Source organism: Heterocephalus glaber, unplaced genomic scaffold (genome assembly GCF_053883595.1).
Source record: "Heterocephalus glaber isolate CG9 unplaced genomic scaffold, H.glaber_assembly_v1.0 deba00000331, whole genome shotgun sequence".
In the NCBI taxonomy this organism is placed as follows: domain Eukaryota; kingdom Metazoa; phylum Chordata; class Mammalia; order Rodentia; family Bathyergidae; genus Heterocephalus; species Heterocephalus glaber.
The window spans coordinates 63,265,235-63,286,150 of record NW_028258142.1 but is presented as its reverse complement, the minus strand read 5'-3'; the positions used below and the strand labels follow the sequence as shown (position 1 = coordinate 63,286,150).

The following is a 20,916-nucleotide window of genomic DNA, read 5'->3' as shown; positions in this document are numbered from 1 at the left end:
GCTTTGATCCATCTCCATGCAGAACTCCTGGGCATCTCTTGCCCTCGACAGCCGCCTGTACAGTTTTGGGGTTCAGGTCTGTGGTCCTGCCCTGTGCTTGGCCACTGTCTGCCAAGAGTGCCACCCTCGGCTGTGACTTGTGGAATGCTCAGCTTCCCGTTTCTTTCAGCACTGAATTAGGGTCGGGCAGATATGGACTGCAGCTCTTCCCGTGAATAAGGCAGAAGGCTGAAGGTGTTCAGATGGGACTGCACACTTAGTTTGGTGGCTCCCTTCCGTGACATGCATTGGGCCAGGGTTCTGCTAGTGCCAAGGGCCACCCCCCAGCCCTGCCTGGAGCAGCTCACACCATGGGGGCTGCAAAGCATCAACCCCTTGCTCATTGCAGGGCTCTCAGGGATAAAGAGTGATGGCCAGAGTGTGCTTATGGCAAACCTATGCCGCACCCAAGAGCTGTGTACATTGGATCCGCTGGGCCTGTCCATCCACAGAGCAAAGGTGAGCTGACATTCAGGTACCATCCTGATGGCTCTGACACCTTCGCTTTGTAAAGGGATTTCGTCAGCAGCAGCCTCTGTGCCTTTGTTCTAGGCATGGTATGCCCGCCCCCATGCCATAGCTCATTTTGCAAGCTTTTAAAATAACAGCATGTAATTTTTCCTGCTTTTGCTGGGTGGTGTGGAACTTTGACTACTGCATCTTCTCCATTGTTAGTGACAAACTAAATCAATTTCATACTAGAAAATATTATTTTGTGACTGTTCTGGGGAAAGAAAATGACAGAACAAAACCACTTGTGTTCTGAGCTCAGGAGCACGTGGCAGCTCTTTGGAAATGTCCTTGAGGCCTTGGTGGCCTTGGGCCAGGTTTTGTTGCCAGCTCTGTCCCCTTACATGGAACAGATAGTTGGCAGGCTTTCAAAGCATGTGTCCTAGTTACATTCTGCGCCTCAGCTCACCACGTGACCTTGGGAAGTCCTCTTCACTACGCTGGCCCAGAGGTTATTTATCCAGTTTTTGACAGATCTCCCAACCTTAGGAATTTTTTATAACTGAATTTAATGGACTTTATTGTTTGCTTTAGCTGTGTCATTCTAGTTTCTTTTTCTCAGAAAATACAGTTTTATAAACACAGCTATCCATTATGTCCATAAAATATAAGATTTTTAGAGGGGACAGATTTTTTCAATCTGTTGTGTCATAAATAAACCATGGAACAGGAAAGAGACTGATGCAAGGCAGAGATATTTCTCACTAAATGTTCTCTTCCGGGTTGTTAAAATGAACATTTTATTTTCCATTTGAAGACCTGCAAGGAGTACTGTGTCTCCTAGCCCCGCAGTGCCACATGGGATGGTATAGAGAGCTCCCCGGGGTCAGGCGACAGACTGTTCTGAAACTCCAACCAGAGCGACATGGACCTCGCCACGCCAGCTGTGAGTTCTGCCCAGCACTGGGCCGTGTTGCTGCAGGAGGAGGTCAGGCACCATGCTGTGCTCAGCCAATGCGCTTTCGTCTAGCCCTAACTCACTCTCTGGCCGCGCTTTGTTAAAGTCTGGTCTGGGCCCGGGCAGTTTCTGCAGCTTTCTCACTTGCCTGTCTGCATACAAGGCCACTGCCCTGTGGTGTCCTTCTCCCGTGCTCTGTGCCAGTGCCCTGTGTGTGTGTCCACATGTGTGGTTTGTTTGGAGTTAGCTGAGAAATTTCAAGGCAGGCAGTGAACAGGAGGGAGGCACACTACTTGTTAAAGCCAATCTGCTGGAGAACAGAGTAGATGTGAGAAGAAGGCTGGGAGAATTAAAGACATATGACATTTATTTTTGTAAAAATAAAGTATCCCGGAGAAATCATTCATTCTTGCCATTGCATTTGAGGATGTTGTCGTCTTTTTAAGGTTTTCCTTGGAAGCTTCCAAAGTGAGCTGCGAATGTAAGAAAGTTTTGACAACATTTTGCCAGCCAATTCATAAAGCTTTCTAGATGGCTTGATGTTCATAGGAAGAAGGTGTGGCTCCAAGTGTAGAAGGGGGCAGATGAAGCTGGGGCTTCGTCCACGGGAGCGCAGTGCGGCTGTGGATGGAAGGGGTGGGCACTGGGCATGGAGGCAGGGTGGTTTCCAGCAGATGTGTGCAGCTGCCTGTTGAGCAAGGATGGAGGGAAAGTGATACATGTGCCGAATGAAATAAATCCAACACATAAGCTTAAAACTGCATAGCTTCTCTTACATGAAAAGCTCCAAGTAGAAATAACCTTTTAAAAAGATAGGCGGTGAGAAACAGGGAGACAGATCTTTTGCAGATGGGAAGGGGACCCTGAGGTGCAGGTAGGGAGGATGGCGAGGAGGGAAGGAGAAGGAAAAGAATGAAGATGTGTGAAGTCCACATACCCAGCCCTAAGATGGGTATAAACATTATGGATTGCCAACATACCAGTTCCTAAAAGGAAAAAAGATCAAAAGAGAAAGGGAGAAAGAAAATGATGCGTATAATTACTTCGCAAAAGGAATATCAGAAACAATAAACCAGGAAAGAGTGAAACAGGTCACCTTTAAGAAATGCTGGGGGAGAATGATGAGTAGGATTGAGGAGTGAGAGACATGTCCTGAGCACCTCTTGGTAGAATTTTAACTTTTGGAAGCATGATGTTATTGCATGCAATGAATTATGAAGAACTGAAAGCAAGTTGAAACAAATGCATTTCACTTAAATATCATAACAGCACTAAAACAAAGCTGCATCCAGCAAGCCTGGGCATTCCTCATTCCCAGGTGGTGAGTGGAGAAGGAAGACCACACCCTCCTCTGGTCTTCTGGGAGGCTTGCTGATGGTGGTGGTGTGAATGAGCCCATCCTGAAATCTGGGTCAGGTCACAGGACTTGCCAGAGGAGCAAATGGTTGACCTCATTGGAGGAGAAGTAAGAGGGGGCAGGAAAGCAGCAGAAGCCTGTGAGCATCAGTTAGAAAAGCACACTCTGCTCGAACTTATGATTTACAAAATCACATGGGTGAATGCATGGGTGTGTACATGCATGGGTGTGTGCACTTCGTATGTAGCTGTATAGGAAGAAATATGTCAGACGATGCCAAAGGAGAAATGGAATATTCAGTTGAAAAATCAAAGGAGGGAAAAGAATGTATTCCTTTAGAAAATGTCAGTGAGTGAAAGACAAAGATGTGGTAATGGAACAGATTCCTGACTGAGGAAGGCTAAAGAGATTTGTTAACTAATTACAATATCTGACCCTAGACTGGCTGCTGTTTTATTGTTTTATGGGATGAGGGGAGATCTTGGAAAGCAGGTTATTGGAAAAATGTACTAAAATGGAATGTGAATGGAAGACTAGTTAAAATTTTGTGTAAATGTTAAACTTGTACAAGTTGATAACTAAGCTGTGGTAATGATAGATAATATTCTATTCTGGAAAATACACTGTTCTAGAGACAAATTTAGTCTTTAGGAATACAGGGCCCTCAAATGGTTCAGAAAAACATATCTACATCATTTCTCTATATATCTGTATCATCTGTATGTCTGTATATCATCTCGCTATATATCTGTGTATACACACAAACATATGAGGGGACCCAAATGATAAAGCAAAGGAGGAAAAGTGTTACAGTAAATAACTCTAGGCCAAAGATGTACAACTCTCCCCTGCATCATTTTGTTCTTGCAGCTTTTCATTAAGTTTAACATTATTTTATGCTTTTAAAAATTTTGAAAAGAGTAAATTGTAATCTGAAAATAAGCACTCATATGTTAAGCAGTATTAGATAGTAATACAATTAGTGGTTAAAAAGCATCTCTAGATCAAATCAATTTAAATTCTATTCATCATTTTCCTTTAGTATACTTGCATCTAAGCATGAATTGACTGGTAATGCAGAAACTTCTCAAAATTTTCTGCTCAAAATCAGTGATAATTCAGCAAAGTCATGGGAAGCAATACCAGTGTTAAAGAAAATAACAAATGGGAGAAAATTAGGAAGTTTTCTGTGAAAAAATTCCACTTGCAGTAGCAAGGAACATTAAGAAGTACCCATTCATAAATATAACAAAATGTTTTGTAAATCTCTATTAAAACTGAGAAGCAATCTTGGCAAATAGAATTGGTTAGATTCACAGAGGAAGAACAAGAGCTTGAATTAGGAACCTCGGCGCAGGTAGGGTTTGACCCAAGTGGGAAGACCCTGTGTCACGAATGCGATTGTGTGAAGGAGACAGAGAGGTCAGTGAAGCAGAAGAGGGGCCGAGAGACCACAGATGTTTAGAAGGCAGGTGCCACACAGGCACATTGCAGTCCAGTTCGAGTGTGGATGATTTAAAAAGCTCTTCTTGAAAAATTGCTTTCCATATGGAAAGAAGAGGCCCCTACCTCACACCATAGACACAATTCCAGTTTTACTATAGATTTCAGTTGTAAGAACAAAACTTCAATAGTGTTAAAAATACTCAGAGAATATCTGTATTGCTTCAGGGAAGGGCAAAGTTTCATAGGTTGAATGTGCACACTGTACAGCAAATGTCTTTTACTATATTAAAATGAAGTTTCCCCATAAGAAAGTCACAGATCAAAGATAAGTAATCCACATCCAGTGTGCAGAAGGAAGAATGGGCAAAAGGAACAAACAAGAAGTTCATAGGACATTTAGCTTCACAGATGAACTATTTCAAAGTGTACTAAAAATATGCAAATCATTTCTTAGGGTCAGTTACATATACAGGTAGCCTTTTATCTTTAACTGTAGTACTGAGTTTCCAAACTATGTAAGAATTATTTTAAAATTTTTCTACTTTCATTTGTTTTTTAACAGATTATAATTTTATATAATTGTGTGGTAGACAGTGATGATATGATGTGTTCCACAGTGTGGAATGATTGACTCCATCTAGTTTCCACATCCACCCCCTTAAATACTCAGCATGTATTCCTCCTGTCTAACTTCAACTCTGTTCCCTTTGACCAATGTTAAGCAATGCCTTCTGCCCTCCAGACTCTGGTAACCACCTTCCTGCATTCTTCTAGGAGTTCTGTCATTTGAGAGCCCACATATCAGTGATGCTAAATATTTTTAGGCAGAGTTGTGAAGACATTTCCATGGCTCATGTTGAATCATGAAATTTCTTAGGATCAGTCCTTCCCAAAGCATAAACATGGTTTTCAGATGGGAATGAGACCCTCTCCAGCCATCTGTACCTGCGCTTTCTGTAGCCAAAGTAAGTGATCACGGTATTATCTTGGGCTAATTGCAAGGTGCCAGACTTTTCTAGAGAAAAGCAAATCTGATTACTCTCTGTTATAAATAAGTTCCAGTGCACTATGGATGTTTTTTAAGTCAGTGAAGGGTGAAAATATACTTCTTACTAAATTTTTTTCCTCCCCTAAAGTTGAATTTTTCATTAGTCAGCATTTATTCCTGATTTAATTTGTAAATGGCTTTCAGCTAATGTTGGTATCAATCCATGGATCCTACAATGTTGTTTTTGCCTGTTAACAGTCATAATTATTTATATTTTAGTTGAACTAATGAGAAGTATATATGAATAATATTGAAGCATGTGAATTATATGTTTATAGATACATGTATATTAGGAAAATAACATATGGTGGAGAGCCATGGATGGAAGTAAATGGCTTATGAAATGTAATGTTTACTAAACATATTATTAAATCAATAAAAGATGTCTATATTTCTAATGTCATTGAACTAGAAGTCACATTCATTTACTTTACTTGATTGATTGTAGCTATTAAACTTGTACCACTTGTATCTAGTATGGATTTCTCAGACTGTTCTGTCATTCCCTTTGTTGTGTTTACTGGATTCCTATGTTGGAGTTGAAACAAGGCTATAATTGTTTTTGCTTTAGCTTACACTACCTTGAAATATGAATCACATCAGACAGCAAGAGATAAAATTCTGAAAGGAATATTGGACAGGTATTGAATTAATAAGCTAATTAAATATGTAACTAGACCTCCAATTCCTAGATTAGATAAAAGCATATATTTTTCCAGAAGGCTCTAGATCCCGTATCCACCCCATCGCCATTTTGTTATAATCAGATGTCATATATAAATATTTTCTTCAGTGGAAACATTTGGATGGGACAGTTGGCTCTTCTATGTTGATGGCAATGACAGAGCACTTGAATTTTCCATCTGCTTTGAGACTATGCTGCTTAATGAACAACTGTAATCTTTTCATGCTGCAGGCTACTGGCTAGGACCTCATTTTGATGGCTATCTGAGCTGCTAGGACTTCTGGCACATCCCTAAGGGTCAGCCCGGGTGCACTTTCCAGAGGGAGAGAGAGCCACTTGCTTTTTCAGATTTATTTTAACAACATTTCACAAAACACTAACAAGTGAGCCTAGTGTTAATTGATTTCCAAAGTGAAAGTTTGACCCACACAGAGAAGTAAGAACAATGGGACCATCTTTAAAATAAGTGTCTTTAAAAGAAACGTGTCCATGACTTTTTAGGTCAAATATTCTGTTAAGGTGAATCAAGCAGAAAGAAGATATGGGAGCATCTGCTGTACCTGAAGTGTATTAAACCATGTAGGCAGTGCACATCTAATTTGTAAATCATGGTTAAATGAAAGGTCCCCCTATGCTCATGATAGTGCACTCAGGAAACTTAATTCTCTGTAAATAATGGTGCAAGTATAGGAACCAGGGAATAGATAGAACTATGAAAAATTTCCACTATCAGGTTTCTTTCAATGGGAATTTTAATCTCATCTTTGCCTTGCATTATATGCTAAGAGGAACCTGGGCCAAGTGGGTGGGAGAGACAGAAGCCTTTTTAACTTGCTTTGTGCAGGTGACTGAGGAGTGGACAGCAAGAACATAGGGGCCCCTTTCTTTACACGGCCGATTTGTGAGTGCCTTCTCCGGGGTGGGTGGTTGGCCACTTTTGGGGTCAGCATGCAATTGTTTTATTCTTCACAATCAGCTCAAGGCGTCCCTAGGGATCTGCAGGGTTTTGTGGGAGCTGGTGGCCGGTAACAGGCTCATTCACCCAGGTGTTCAGAGCCCTCACCACATGCAGACACTGGGGTGGGCAGCAAGGAAACAACACTCTTGGTCTCCGTGGGCTTTTGTGCCAGGGAGGAGGAGGAGGAGGAGGGCAGCTCCAGGACTCACTTTGCGCAGTGGTGAGGGAATGGGGGCTGTGGCTGCCTGGGTAAGAGCCCCGGCAGGTGAGCAGTCGGGGCAGACACCTGCGCAGGAGGAGTGTGCTCGGTGGGGATGCAGAGACAGGGCGGCAAAGGCAGGACAGAATGCCAGCGGCCAGCCCTTGAGCCCTGCGTGAGGAGCTTGGTCTGCATGCTCACTGTGTTGTGCAATCGAAAGTATTTATCAGTCTGGTTATCTGGGCCAGGACTGTATGAGCCACCTTGGGATGTATGACCGGAAAGACAAAGCATCTCTCCATGGGTAAGTTGTACCGATGAGCAGCAGGAAGCTGGGGCTGTCCTGGGGCTGGGAAGGGCTCCTGTCACCCCCAGGGTCTGCATCCTGGATGGGGTCAGCAGCAGCGGGAGCTCCCACTGCGAGATGCCTGCTTCCTCCAGATGGGGCTGCGAGGGCTCCGGTCTCATCCCCTGCCCATGCTACAGAGCCTTCCTGGGAGATGAGCATCCGGTCATAGCGTCCTGCCTCTGAGTCTCAGCAAACAGCAAACATGTGAAGGCAGCGGTGTGCATGATAGGAACCTGCACTCCACGGCTTTGAACTCAGTGCATTAATAAAACATTGAAACAGTTTGGAGATTTTAGTGTACATCACTGTGGTCTGCCCAGGACATGGAATTCATGGCTGAATTCTGCAGAATAATATATTCAATATGCCTCTGCTTTCATCTTGTGGGTGTTTTGAGACGTCTGTCTGTTTTCTAGGTTATACAAAAGATTACTTGAAAGCCTGCAGATTGGAAAATGTTCTTAAGAAATTATTCAGAAACAGAAATCCTGTAGGCATTTTCTTCCTCAACATAAATCGGATTTTCCCCTCAGATTAAATTTCTTAAAATGCAGTATATGTTTTTTTGCATTTTAATCCTCTAAGAAATTATGAAAACTTAACTTCCTGTGAGTCTTCTACTTCATTTGTCACAGTTTCCTGTGGGCATATCTTTTCTCCTCCTTTAATAGTACAATTAAATTGTTCAGTTAGACGTGTAAAGTTGAAAGCTTTACATGTGAAACCAGCTATAAAATGCCTTTTATAAGTGTGTTTCCTTTTTGTTTGCAAGCAGTTAGGCTTTGCATGGTAGTTTTGGTGTTTTCAAGCCTGTCAGTACAAGGCTGGCTTGGGAGGCACCCAGCCCGGATGTGCTGAGTGTGGTGGCAGCGAGAAGACTTCTTACAGACTTGGGGTCACGGGGGATTTGTGCAGAGCACTCTTGCTTCCCTCTGTGTCCCAGCCACCCAGGGAACCTGCAGCAGGGAAGAGTCACGGTGCCAGCCCTTGTCAGCCACCGTCTGGGCCAAGGAGAGGCTGGCACACCGGGAGAGGGTGGGGGCCATGCGGATGCCTGGCTCAGGGCCCAGGTCTGCCACCTGCCAGCGATGTCACTGCAGTCCTCTCACTCCTGTCTGGAGACTTCACTTTCCCGATCCTGAAATTACAGTTGTATCGTTCTGTCATGTGTTTCATAGAGCTATAGCAAGGGGCGGGAGTTGTTAAGGTGTGAAATTGCTTTGGAAGTAGAATGTGCCAGAGGAAAACAGTAGTCAGGTTTCTGTGTATGTATCAAACACCTTTCTGTCCACAGACAAGATACCTGACATATATACCAACTGAAAGGAGGAGAGGCTTGCTTTGGAATCTCAGTCCATGGCCAACAGGCTCCAAGTCAGGAAGGTGTGGCAGAGGAAAGCTGCTTACCTCAGGGCAGGCAGGCAGGAGAGAGGTGACAGACCTGTCAGCACCACCTCCAGCCACTCACTTCCTCCAGCTGGACCCCTCCCGACAGCCCACTCAGCTCTGAGCTACCCTTGAATGGACCCCTGGATGAGCAAGAGCCTTGCGGTCCAGGCCCGACCTGGGGACACTGCTGTATCAGGAGCAAGGTGTCAGTGCTTGGATCTTGGGGGATACTTCACATCTAAACTGCAACTCTAGGTAGTGAAGAAGTGAGGGAAAAGGCTTCTTTTAGTCTCTGGACAGTGTGCATATACTCCCTGAACCCAAGATTGGCCAATATAGCTAATAAAATGCAAAAGTGGGGTTTTTAACTCTTATGTTATCATTAATCATGGCCCGTAGTATCATTATAGTAAAAAATGCACAGGTACTAAAGAAAGATTGGCATTTTTAACTGTAATTTCCTTCATGGATGAGTGTATTCCTTAAACACTGACAAGGCCACCACGTTCAGATTGAGTAATCCAGCTAGGCGATGTCTTGGTGCTGAAGAACGTATCCTTGCCCCTTCTCATAACAGTGGTGTTTGGAAACTATTCCAAAGCCCTCAGGGAGCAGAGAACGCTACCGATATGACCGTACTCAGGAAACATCGCGTTCTAAAATCATAGAAGTTACTCTAAGGGCTGAAGAGGGAGGAACAGCGAGGATGAAGGAGAGAGAACTCCCCTGCCCAAGGGGGAAGAAGCCTGAGGCAGTCGGCACCCTCACCTCGGCATGAGTGTCACCTATGCACAGGGGACAGCCTCAGGGTGCTTTCCTGGCACCTGCTGGCTTCACTCTGGGGATAAATGTTGCCACCGTGTACTTTGCTGGACCGGAACATTGCAAGAGCTTTGTTTTAAACTTTTTATTAGCGCGTTATTGTAGTACATCATGATCGCATCCCTTGTGGGGAGTTGGTCCATGTGCATAGCACATCTCAATTCTTCCCTCTCCTCACTCTCTCTTCCCCTTCCCATTTTCTATCTCCCTGTTTCCTATTATCTATCTTTTATTTTGCTTTTTCATTTATGTATAGTTTGGGTTTCTCATAGATGAACAACCATGTGATATTTAGACCTGCGTGTCTGATTTATTTTACTTAACATTATAGTCTCAAGGTGCATTCATTTTCCTATAGTTCACTCAAATTTATTCTGCTGTATGGCAGATGAGTGCTCCACTGTGCGCTTTATTAGTGCTCCACCCTTTCTTCATCCATTCATCTGTTGATGGACACACAGTCCGTTTCCAAGATTTAGCCATTAGGAGTTCTGCTGCTATGAACATGGGTGTGCATAGGTCACTCTAATATGGTGTCCTTAAATCTTATCCTTCAGAAGTTACCCAGAAGGGGAATAGCTGGGTGGAATGGAATTTCTAATTTTAGTTTTTTGAGAACTCTCTATACTGATTTCCATAGAGGTTGTGCTAGTTCACATTCCCACCAAGCATGTAGAAGGGTTCCTTTTTCCCTGCAGCCTCTCCCTGATTTATTATTTGGTTTCTTGGTGATGGCCCTTCTTTCCGAGGTAAATGGAATCTCGGTGTTGTTTTATTTGCACTTGTGGTATGACCAAAGAGGCATCTCTGACCACAGAATGCTGACAGTGGCTCCATCCTCATTGGTGTCCTCTTTTTGTGCCTCTGCCCCACCCCTGCACTGTTAGACTGTGCCGGTGTCTGAGGAGATTCAGCTTGGAATAAAGCTGGAGGCTGTGGACAGGAAGAACCCCTTCCTGGTATGCGTGGCCGCCATAGCAGATATCACGGGAGACCAGCTTCGAGGGCACGTCCACAACTGGGACAAGTGTCATGATTATTGGTGAGACGCTAGGGTGCGGTCGGTTTTCATGTGTTTGTATGTTTGGTGTAAAAATGTACTTCATCCCAGTGCTATCGCTATTCTTGATCTTCTTATAAAATGGACAGGAAAATAATGGTGGAATTTTCACTCCCTTCTCTCCCACGTGAATTGCTGAAAGAAACTTCTCTCCCCTCCATGACATGTCACCAGACAGGCCTCTGCTGAAATGATAGGAAGAGTTTAGGGCTCTTCACTCTATTTTGTCGGGTTTGGAAGGGAAACAGTTTTGTGAAGAGAAGTTATGTGGTGGCAATATATGTATATTATATATTAGTAGAAATCACATTTTTAAAAGAAAGAATCAGGCAGAATGGGAGCGAATTATTCCAACACTTGTGGGGAGCAGAGGAAATGTACTTTATGAAGCCTTTAGACTCGCATCACAGGAGTTACAGGGCTTTCCTTGATAAAAACCTGAAATACGGAAGAGGTGACAGCAAATGTGATTTTGTCCCTGATAATGTCCCTGCGTGAAGGACAAGTCCCTGGTTGAGCCTGTGGCTCTCCACATGCTTGACTGCGGCCTGGTTTCCTCCTTTGCACTAAGAAGCTAAGCATACAGTAATTGTTATATGTGTCTGGGGTAGATTTTTTCTGGGTTCCTTGAGAAGCAAAGGGAGGAAGGATGTACTCATCTGGCGTTAGATCTGGCAGTCCTGTGAAAATCTAGACCATCCTAGTAATATTTTCCCATGCTGCTGGCAAGAACTGGTAGAAGAGAATTATGAAAATGTGCACTCTCAGGCATCACTGGCAGCACAGGGCTTAATCAGCCTTCCCCCCTTCATTTTATATTTTTAAATTTCAAGAAGGTTATGTAAAACAGAAGTTTTGTCACTCAGCTACAAATACAGAACTATAAAAAGTTGCCTGTGATTCTCTTTAGCTGGGAAGTGCTTCTTTCCATGGTCTCTTGATATCTGGAGTGGCCATGATGCTCAGGCTGTTTCTGTGGCCTGGGGTGATACAGAACCTGACGTGGAGTCTGTGTTCGAAGGTGTGGTGTTACTGCCCCTTATGCTCAGCCGTGGTGTGGTGCGGGAGAATGGATGAGCCCTGAGCACAGGAGGTGAGCTCATGGAGTTTTCTTGGAAGCCATCTCTCTGTCAGTGACTGTCTCCGTTTTTATTTTTGTTAAGCCACATTTCAGTACAAGGTGTATGATAAAATGCTATGCTTGGTTTTGTCAATCACAATAGATCTGTGCTTCCATGTCCTTCACAATGAAAATAGACTGTGGTTATCAAGCTGTATTAGGTGGCCATTAAAGAAGAGTTGCTAAAAATTCTTGTCCCATTAAAGGAATCTCATTGCTGAAAATTTACATCCAAAACTAGCTATTTCCAGGCATGTTAATCTTATAATTTAATTAATTGAACCATAGGAATATTAAATATACTGAAATTTGGAGTTAAAAATTGGATATAGAAATCTGAGAAGTGAGAATTAACTTCATGAATATCTAGATTTGCCTCATCTCTTTCAACAAACCAACTTCATGTCCCAACTAAATATTTAAATAATGACTTCAGCTATTTTTTCCTCATTACAAAAATGCTAAAATATATTTAGAGGCTTTCTTGATCCAGTCTCTTTGTTGATAAATTTAAAAATAAATTACAGATGGAGGTGTAGCGCAGTGGTAGAGTGTTGCCTAGCATGCTTGGGGCCCCACGTTTGACCCTCATAATCATAAAAAAAAATTAGAAATAGCAGCTGTAATTCCAATAATCTTAGCATTTCACAAACAAGCATTTAAGGAGAAAGTTGTTTTCTTTCAATACATAATGTTCAGGAAGAAATGTAGAGTCAGGTGTACTCCATCCAGAATGAACAGCTGTTTGGTTTTTAATTTGGTTGATTTTGGAGTTTTGATGCTTTTAAATCTTTTTCCTTTTAAATATAGAGAAATATTAGGAAATATTCTTATTAAATTCCTGAATTTAGTGAAAAAAGTTCAATAAGTAAAACAACAAGGGAGTCAAACAAAGCAAGCAAAATTTGCAAACTGTAAAAAATATCCATTTGGCCAAGAACACTTTCATGAAAATTCTGATTGAATTCTGATTCTGACACAAACAGATCAAGTCAGCTGTCCCATTTTTGTAAGCGGGCTACAGCTGACTGTGGAGCGATGCTGCCTAGCATGAGATGGGGTGGCCCTTGGGTCGAAGAATGCTTGGCCTTAGCCAGAAGCCTGGAGTTGCTCCTTCTGGTTCCTCCAGTGAAGCAGCCTCCGTACTTCCGGCTTGCTCTGTAGACCTGGGCAGACTCAGGGCTCAGGCCCCAGCTCTCGGCTCTTGCTTATGTGTGAGTCTAGAAAGATTCAGCGCCACACATCAGGAATCATGTGTCCCGAGTCCTGGCATCATTAATAAGCTTACAGGGAAAAAGGCCTGAGGTTATCAGATTGTTCTTGGCTCCCTTATTGAAAACCAGCTGACGGTAGATGTGTGGGTTTCTTTCTACGCTCTTCATTCTCCTCTGTGGGTCTGTTTGTCTGTTCCTACCCCACTCACACCCTATCTTGATTACTCTGCCTTTGTAGTAAATTTCAGAATTGGTAACTGAGTTTTCTAACACTGTTCTTTTTCAAGATTGTTTTGGCCCTTCTGATTCTCAGAGTTAAATAGCTTGTCCAGCTCCATTAAAAAGCCAGCTGGGATTTTGGTCGAGAGCGCACCGAAGCCATAGATCATTTGGGGGAAGATCACCATTTTCATAACATTAAGGTTTTTTTAAATCTCGTGAATGTGAGATCACTTTCCATCTATTCAGCCTTCTTTAATTTTTAAATGATAATTGTAGTTTTCAGTCTATAAGAGTTTCACTTTAATACATTTATTACTGAATATTTTATTCTTTCTAAAAATTGAGCAGAAAATTTCATAGCATACAATGAACCATTTTAAAGCATATGATTCAGTGATATTTAGTGTATTCAATGCTACATAGCCGTCAGCTCTCTTTAGTTTTAGGATGTTTTCATTGCCTTGTGAAACATTCCATACTTATTAAATAGACATTCTACCCTACTCCCTTTCACCTGTAACCTCAAATCAGTTTTCTGTTTCAGTAGATTTGCCTATTCTGGACTTATTACATAAAAGGAATCACACATAATTTGACTTTTCTTTGTCTATCTTTATTCACTTAGCATCATGTTTTGAGGTTCATTACATTATAACATGTATCAGTAGTTTGTTCCTTTTTATGATTGAATAATATCCCATTCCACAATTTGTTTATCCATTACTCTGTTGATGGGCATTTTGTTGTTTATACCATTTGTCTGTTATGAATAATGCTGCTGTAAGAATTCATGTGCAATTTTCTATATGTACATATGTCTTCATTTCTCTTTAGCATATACCTAGGAGTGGAATTGCTGAGTCACACAGTAATGCTATGTTTAATATTTTGAGAACCTGTTTTCCTAAGTTCTTACACCATTTCACATTCCCACCAGCAATGCACCAGGCTCTCTGTTTTCCATATCCTTGCCACCACTTTCTACTTTCTGTTTTCTTGAGTAACAGCATCCTAGTGTCTGTAAAGTTATCTCATTGTGGTTTTGACTTGCATTTCCTTACTGACTAATGATGGTGAACATCTTCTCATGTACTTGTTAGCCATTTTTATATTTTCTTGGGAGAAATGTCTGCTCAACTCCTTTGCCTATTTTAAATTGGATTGTCTTATTGTTTATTTCAATATTTAACTATTTTATTCATCTATTATCCTTATCAAAAGAATTTCCTATGTGCTGGGGACATTAAACTCATAGAAGATAGATGACTTGCAAATGTTTTCTCCCTTTCCATGGGTTGCAATTTCATATTCTCAATCTTCTCTTCTGTATTAGTCAGCTTTATATTACTATAATGAAATACTGGAGGCAGCTCACTTTCTAAAGAGAAAAGGTTTACTTAGCTCATGGTTTTGGAAGCATGACACCTATGTCAGCTCAGTTCTAATAAGGCTGCATCTCATTATGGTAGACTGCAGTGGCTGGAGTGTGCATAGGAAGAAATGGACCACATTTGAGTCACAGTGTCCTTTGAGACACAGCAGTTTTAATTTTGATGTGTGCTAATTTACCTCTTTTGTTCTTTTGTTGCTTGTGCTGTTAAATCTAAGACTCCGTTGCCAACTGAGAAGTTGAGGAGATTTACCTCTATGGTTTTTTCCTTCAGAATTTGTAGTTTTACTCTTAAATTTATGTCATGAATTCATTTTTATTCAATTTCGGCCTAGAAAATGAAGTAGAGAGTCAACTTAACTCTTTTACATCTGCTTATCCATTTTCCCAGCAGTATATTTTGAAGAGACTATTCTTTTGCCTTGAGTGGTCTTAATACCAGTTTTTGAAAATAATTTTACCATGGGTGTTTAGGTTTATTTTTGAACTCTTAGTTCTACTCCCCCACTGGCCTCGATGGAGATTTCTCATCAGCTTTGACATTGGAAAAATGTGTACTCTCCAACCTTGTTCTTTTTTTTCAAGACTTTTGTCTATTTTGAGCCTTAAGAATTGGGACCTTTTCATTTTTGGAGAAATGTTCATTGGAATTTGGATAAACATTGTATTGAATCTTTGGAGAATATTGCCATTTTAATATTAAATTTTGCAGTCCATGGATATGATGTGCCTCTAATTCTTTATTTCATTTATGTTTTGTAGTTTTAAATATATAAACCTTTCACCTGTTTGATTAAATTTATTCCTAAGCATTTTAGTCTTTTAAATGCTATTATAAATGGAATTGTTTTATTATTTGACTTTCAGAATTGTTTATTGTTGGCATGGAGAAATATATTTGATTTTGTGCATTGATCCTTTGCCCCGCAGTGCTACTGAACTAGTTCACTTGCTCTATCTTGTGGTTTTGTTTTTGTGTATTCGATGGGAGTTTTAAAACATAAAATCATGTCACCTGCCAAAAGAGGCAGTTCCTCTTCTTCGTTTCAGATTTGGTCACCTGTAATTCTTTTCTTAGTAGCTCTCTCTAGGGATTCTGCTGAATGTTGAACAGCAACAGTGAGAGTGAGCTCCCTTGCTGTGTTCCTGATCTTACAGGGAAAAATGTCAGTCTCTTACCATTGAATATGATGTTGGTTGTGGATCTTCAAGAAGTGCCTCTTATCATGTTACAGACATATCCTTTTATCCCTAGTTTTCTGAGCCTTTATTTTTAATTATAAAAGGGTGTTAAATTTGTCCAGTGCTTTGTTTTGCATCTCTGGAGATGCAAAATATTTTTTTCTTTGTGCCATTATTATGATCATTACATTGATTTCTTATTTTGAACCATCCTTGGATTCTTGGGAAAAAATCCACTTGGTATATATGGTATGAAATTCTTTTACAGTCATGTGGGAATCAGTTTGCTAGGATTTTGTTGAGGATTTTTCTATGTATATTTATTCATCAGGAATAATGGTCTGTTGTTTTCTTGTTCTGTCTGGTTTATTATTTCTTGTGCAATAGTAAATGGAATTGTTTCCTTAATTTTATATTTGAATAGTTTATTGTTAGACAGAAATACAATTTTTTTCTGTATATTGACCTTATCTCTTACATCTTTGCTGACATCATTTATTAGCTCTAGTAGGGGTCTGGGAGAGGATCCGTGTGTGTGTGTGTGTGTGTGTGTGTGTGTGTGTGTGTGTTTGTGTTTTATGAGGCTGCATTTGGTGAGCCAGTATTTTATTGAGCATTTTTGTGTCTACCTTCATTATCTCATCCACTCTTTTTAATGTTTTTTTTTTCTAACAGAATATGTAAAGCTGCTCTGAGGACTAAGAAAAAGCAAAGGAGCAATAAGTAGAAAAGTTAGCCAGTTCATCTACAATATGATTACTTGTCTTTAAGAAGGACTTAGCTGCATTATAAAAGGTTTTCCTCTTGTGATTTTCCAGGAAGACCCTTAGTGGTGATCCTCATTGAGCCCTAGGCAACTTCCTATTTTTTGTGACAATATTTAGGATGAAAATTTAATCAGCTATTTAATCAAGGTATAAACAAGAGAGTGGAGTATAATGTACAAAGAAACTTTGAGAAAAAATTTGGTGAAGATAATTAAGGCTTAGAAATATAAGTGTGTCAAATATATTACTCCCTGCTAACTGGAAAAGAGGAAATGTGTGAAGCTTTTGAAGCCATAGAGAGTAAACAGTCTCCTAAGGCAGGATAACAGGAGAGTGTATATTCAGGTAGCTCAGAGAAGGAGTTTAAACATTAGATTTTTCAAAGAAGAACCAACATGATCTTCAAGTATTCTCTCCTCTAAGGCAAGGCTGGTGCTAGGACTGCTTGATTTTATACATGCATACACACATTCATATATGGATATGTGTTAAGTATGTGCATTATATTACATCTTGCACATTATATGCGTACATAGTACACTTACTGAATATAAGTCAAATACCTTTTATCAGAAGTGATTGGGATTTTGGATTTGGGATTTTTTTTCAGATTTTGGAATATTTGCATATACAATGAAATATCTTGGGGATGGTATCCATGTTTAGACACAAAATTTATTCATGTTTCATATACTCTATGTCATATCTGTCTCTGTTTATTGTACACATTGTCTGACATTGATTTTATATAATACTTTTAGGGCACCAGCATTTTGACTGGGACCTGTTGCATGAGGTAAGTTATGAAATTTTCCAGTTGTAGGGTCATATTGGAATTTGAAAAATTTTAGATTGTGGAGTATTTTGGATACTCCAGGGATGCTCTTTGTGTGTGTGTGTGTTTGTGTGCGCGCACATATATGTATATATAGCACTTAGGTACTGTAAAATATAAAACAGTAATATCTCCCATTTGAATGGTTTGTTTTTGTTAGTAACTCAGCTCCAAAACTTGTTAGCTGTAGATATTTTACTTAATTTGTATTTATTGAATTTGCACTTTGAGCATTGTTCATGCGTATGGATTTTTATGCTAAATTTTATTTTATGGTTTCAGTTACATTGTTGTCAGAAGAAATGTGTTTGCTACATTTGTGATTGGCTGTGTGTGTGCATGTGTGTGTGCACATGTGTAATTGTACTTCTGAGAGTGATTAAAGTGGCTGAAAGTAGAGTGGCTATGCTGATCTGTGCAGTGGCCCCTGATATATAGGCAGATTCTCATGGCTTCCAGATAAAAGAGCCCCTGTAGAGAAAGAAAGAGGTCACTTTTTAAAACATGTAAATATAAAATGTAAAAATGCTTTTCTCTGATATAAATGTAATTCTAAGTGTTAGGTATTGAATCTATTATATTTCTAAAGAAGACTTAAAAATACGGTAAGGCATCCTATTCCTTCAGAAACACAGAGCTGGAAATTTGTTTACCTTATAAACGACACAAAGATGTTAGATGGATAGAAAACCTTAATGAAACAAGTCTCAACATTTGAAGAAGAGAAGCTCCTCTCCACAAGGGTTGCCGGCCTCATGGAGTTCTTGAGATTCCTTTGGTGAGGGATGATGATGCTCACTGCAGAGTCACCTGCTACAGCCAGGGGTAAACTTGATGCTTTGAATGAAGTAAAACCACCAGTAGCACAACTTGGATAGTGCATCCTGAAGCCGAGTCTGTTAAGCTGCCTGGTAGATCTGTATGGGGAACAATACTTAATATGTTGTCTGCTGAAAGTTACAGTTCTTCAGTTATTTTGACAGGTACTGCTGTTTAAAAAATAATTCTGAATGTTGTAATGTGTATAAATTTCCAGTTCTTTCAGAGCCCTCTGCAGTAGGTTCTGATTTCCTGCTTGGTGCTGTGATGCGAGGCTGAGAAAAAAACCTAAAAATCTGAACTAAAGGAGACAGAGAAACTGAGGAGCCAGGATGGCTGATGCTGCTTAATTAACAAAGGTGTTGGTCTGTCCACGCCACTGATTTTTATTAGTAATCAATTAGGGTAAAGGCAAGCTGCTTGTGAGGGCAGGACTACGTGCGAGGACATGCAGTTGTGCAGTTTCTATGGAAACTAATGGAAGCAAGACTCATAAGGGACAAGACAAAGCATTCTCGAATTAGGAACAGGATAGACAAAATATATGGTTGTAATTAGAACACTGTCCTTCTACTCAGGAGGTTTTAGTTGTGGGAACGGAATTTGGGTGCGAGTTACTCTGACCTCAGCACAGAGGCATTGGCTGGACTCACTTCGATAAATAAGCCAATTGTGGGGCTAACTCTTCACAGCCTGCACAGCTTGCAGCTTGCTTTGAGCATAATCAGTATTGCGGTCTCCTGCACAGTCCTCTGTCTTGCTCAGAGTGGCCTGTTTACCAGTTTAAACACTCTCAGAAGACGGTTTCCCCCACAGCCTTGTAGGTGTGAAAATCTGTTCTGTAGCTAATGACAAAACCCTGTGGCCCTGCCAGCCCCCTCATAACCTGGGCATGGGGACTGAAAGCTATGTGGACTCTTGCTGGCGGTCAGGGCACATGAGTGACAGCAAGTCTGTGTCTCCAGGAAGGACAGCCCTGAGCAGCATGGCACACTTCTCCAATGCAGGCCTCGGTTCACACTGGAGGCACCTAAACAGATTCACATCAGCAAACGCATGCTCAGTGGCTTCTATAGTGTTAGAGTGGAGAACCAAAGAATAAAACCAAGTAGAAGGAAGGCATCTATTTAGTTTGCATAAGTTGTAGTGAAATATAATTTACATGCTATCCAGTTCATCAATTCAAAGAATACAGTTCAGCGGCTTTTGTCCTATTCACAAAGTTGTGTAACTATTGCCACCTTCAATTTTACCACGTTTTCATTGCCCCAAAAGGAAATTCACAATATTTGGCGATTATTCCTCAATTCTCCATCTCCCCAAGCCTTTGAAAATAATTCATTTACTTCCTGACTACACACGTGCCCATGCTAGACATTTCCTGAAAAGAAGAATCTGGCCTTTTGAGTCTGGGCTTGGTCACTGAGCTGCATGACTTTGCAGATCATTCACAACCCTAGCGCTCATCAGTGACAGTGATGTTTGTTATTATTTCCAAAGCTGTTGGATTGAATGGCCAAACCATACTTTGTTTCTCCACCCATCAGTTGATGGACCCTCCAATTATTTCTGCTTTGGGACCCCTGCGTAAAGCTGCTAAAGACATTTGTTCATACAAGTTTTTGCTTGAACATATGGTTTATTTCTCTTGTATTTGCCCATGGGAGTGGAATTGCTGTGTGATACAGTAAATTCACATCTGATCAACTGAGGAACCGCCACCCTGTTTTCCCTGGTGGCTGCCCAGTTTGCAGTGTGACTGGCAGAGTATGAGGCATCCTCCATCCCTTCCCCAGCCCTTGTCTGTCTTTGTGTTGTAGCCATCAGAATGAATGAGAGACGGAATCTCATTTTGGAGTCCTATTTTTCTCTAATGCCCAGTATTTAGGAGACTCACACACAGATTTTCAAGGTACCCTTGTGACATTTTGTCAATTATTTTGGTTTCTGTATTGGAGAAATCGTGTCCAGAGCATCAGGAATCATGCCTTGGTCCCTGCTATGGATGCTGCCCGCTTCACAGGCTGGAAGTCCCGCCCTGAGGATTCTGAGCCTGTGGGAGGAGAGGGCTGGCAGCTTCACATTGGAGGCAGCACCCACATTGGCTTTAAGTAGGTGTCAAGTATAAACAGAGAAATGCACCAGGAGGGAAAGTTAGGTGGAAGGAAGAGTATGAACAAAAGCAAAAGCAAAATGTGAGAAAGCCCTGGCCTGCTGAGACTCTGGGCTACAGGGCCTGCATGGGGAAGAGGGCAGGAGGCAATGGGGTGTAGAGCGCTCTGTGCAGACGGACTGGTGACCAGCCTGCACAGGTGTTTATTTAGAATTTGAAACATTTTAAGGACTCAGAAGAGTCGTGAGAATAGGCAAAAAACCTTCCTTTTGCCAAGCTGTCAGGCAATAATATGCTTTATTTTTAAAAATAAGCATACAGCAAAACACAGGATCAGCTAGTGCATTCCAGTGTCAGGCTCCCTCGTACCCCTCGGTGTGTAATTAATTGTTCTTCAGCCTTTCCTCGACTTCTACGGAATCTGACACTTTTAAAGATCCCAGGCCAGTTACTTGGCACACGCCCCTCCTTGGGTTTGTCTGATGCTTCCCGAG

General features: G+C 41.2%; 1 long non-coding RNA gene across 3 annotated transcripts in view; it reads left to right on the top strand.

Moving 5' to 3' along the window:
- Nucleotides 1-20,916, top strand: part of LOC110350851 (uncharacterized) — a 216,557-nt gene that overhangs the window by 123,621 nt on the left and 72,020 nt on the right. For 2 of the 3 annotated variants that reach the window (XR_002397767.2, XR_015444763.1), the window contains one exon: nucleotides 1,307-1,435. The exons of the other annotated variant lie outside the window; for it this stretch is intronic. This is a non-coding gene — a long non-coding RNA (uncharacterized LOC110350851). The remainder of the gene's footprint in view (nucleotides 1-1,306; nucleotides 1,436-20,916) is intronic. 3 annotated transcript variants of the gene reach the window in all.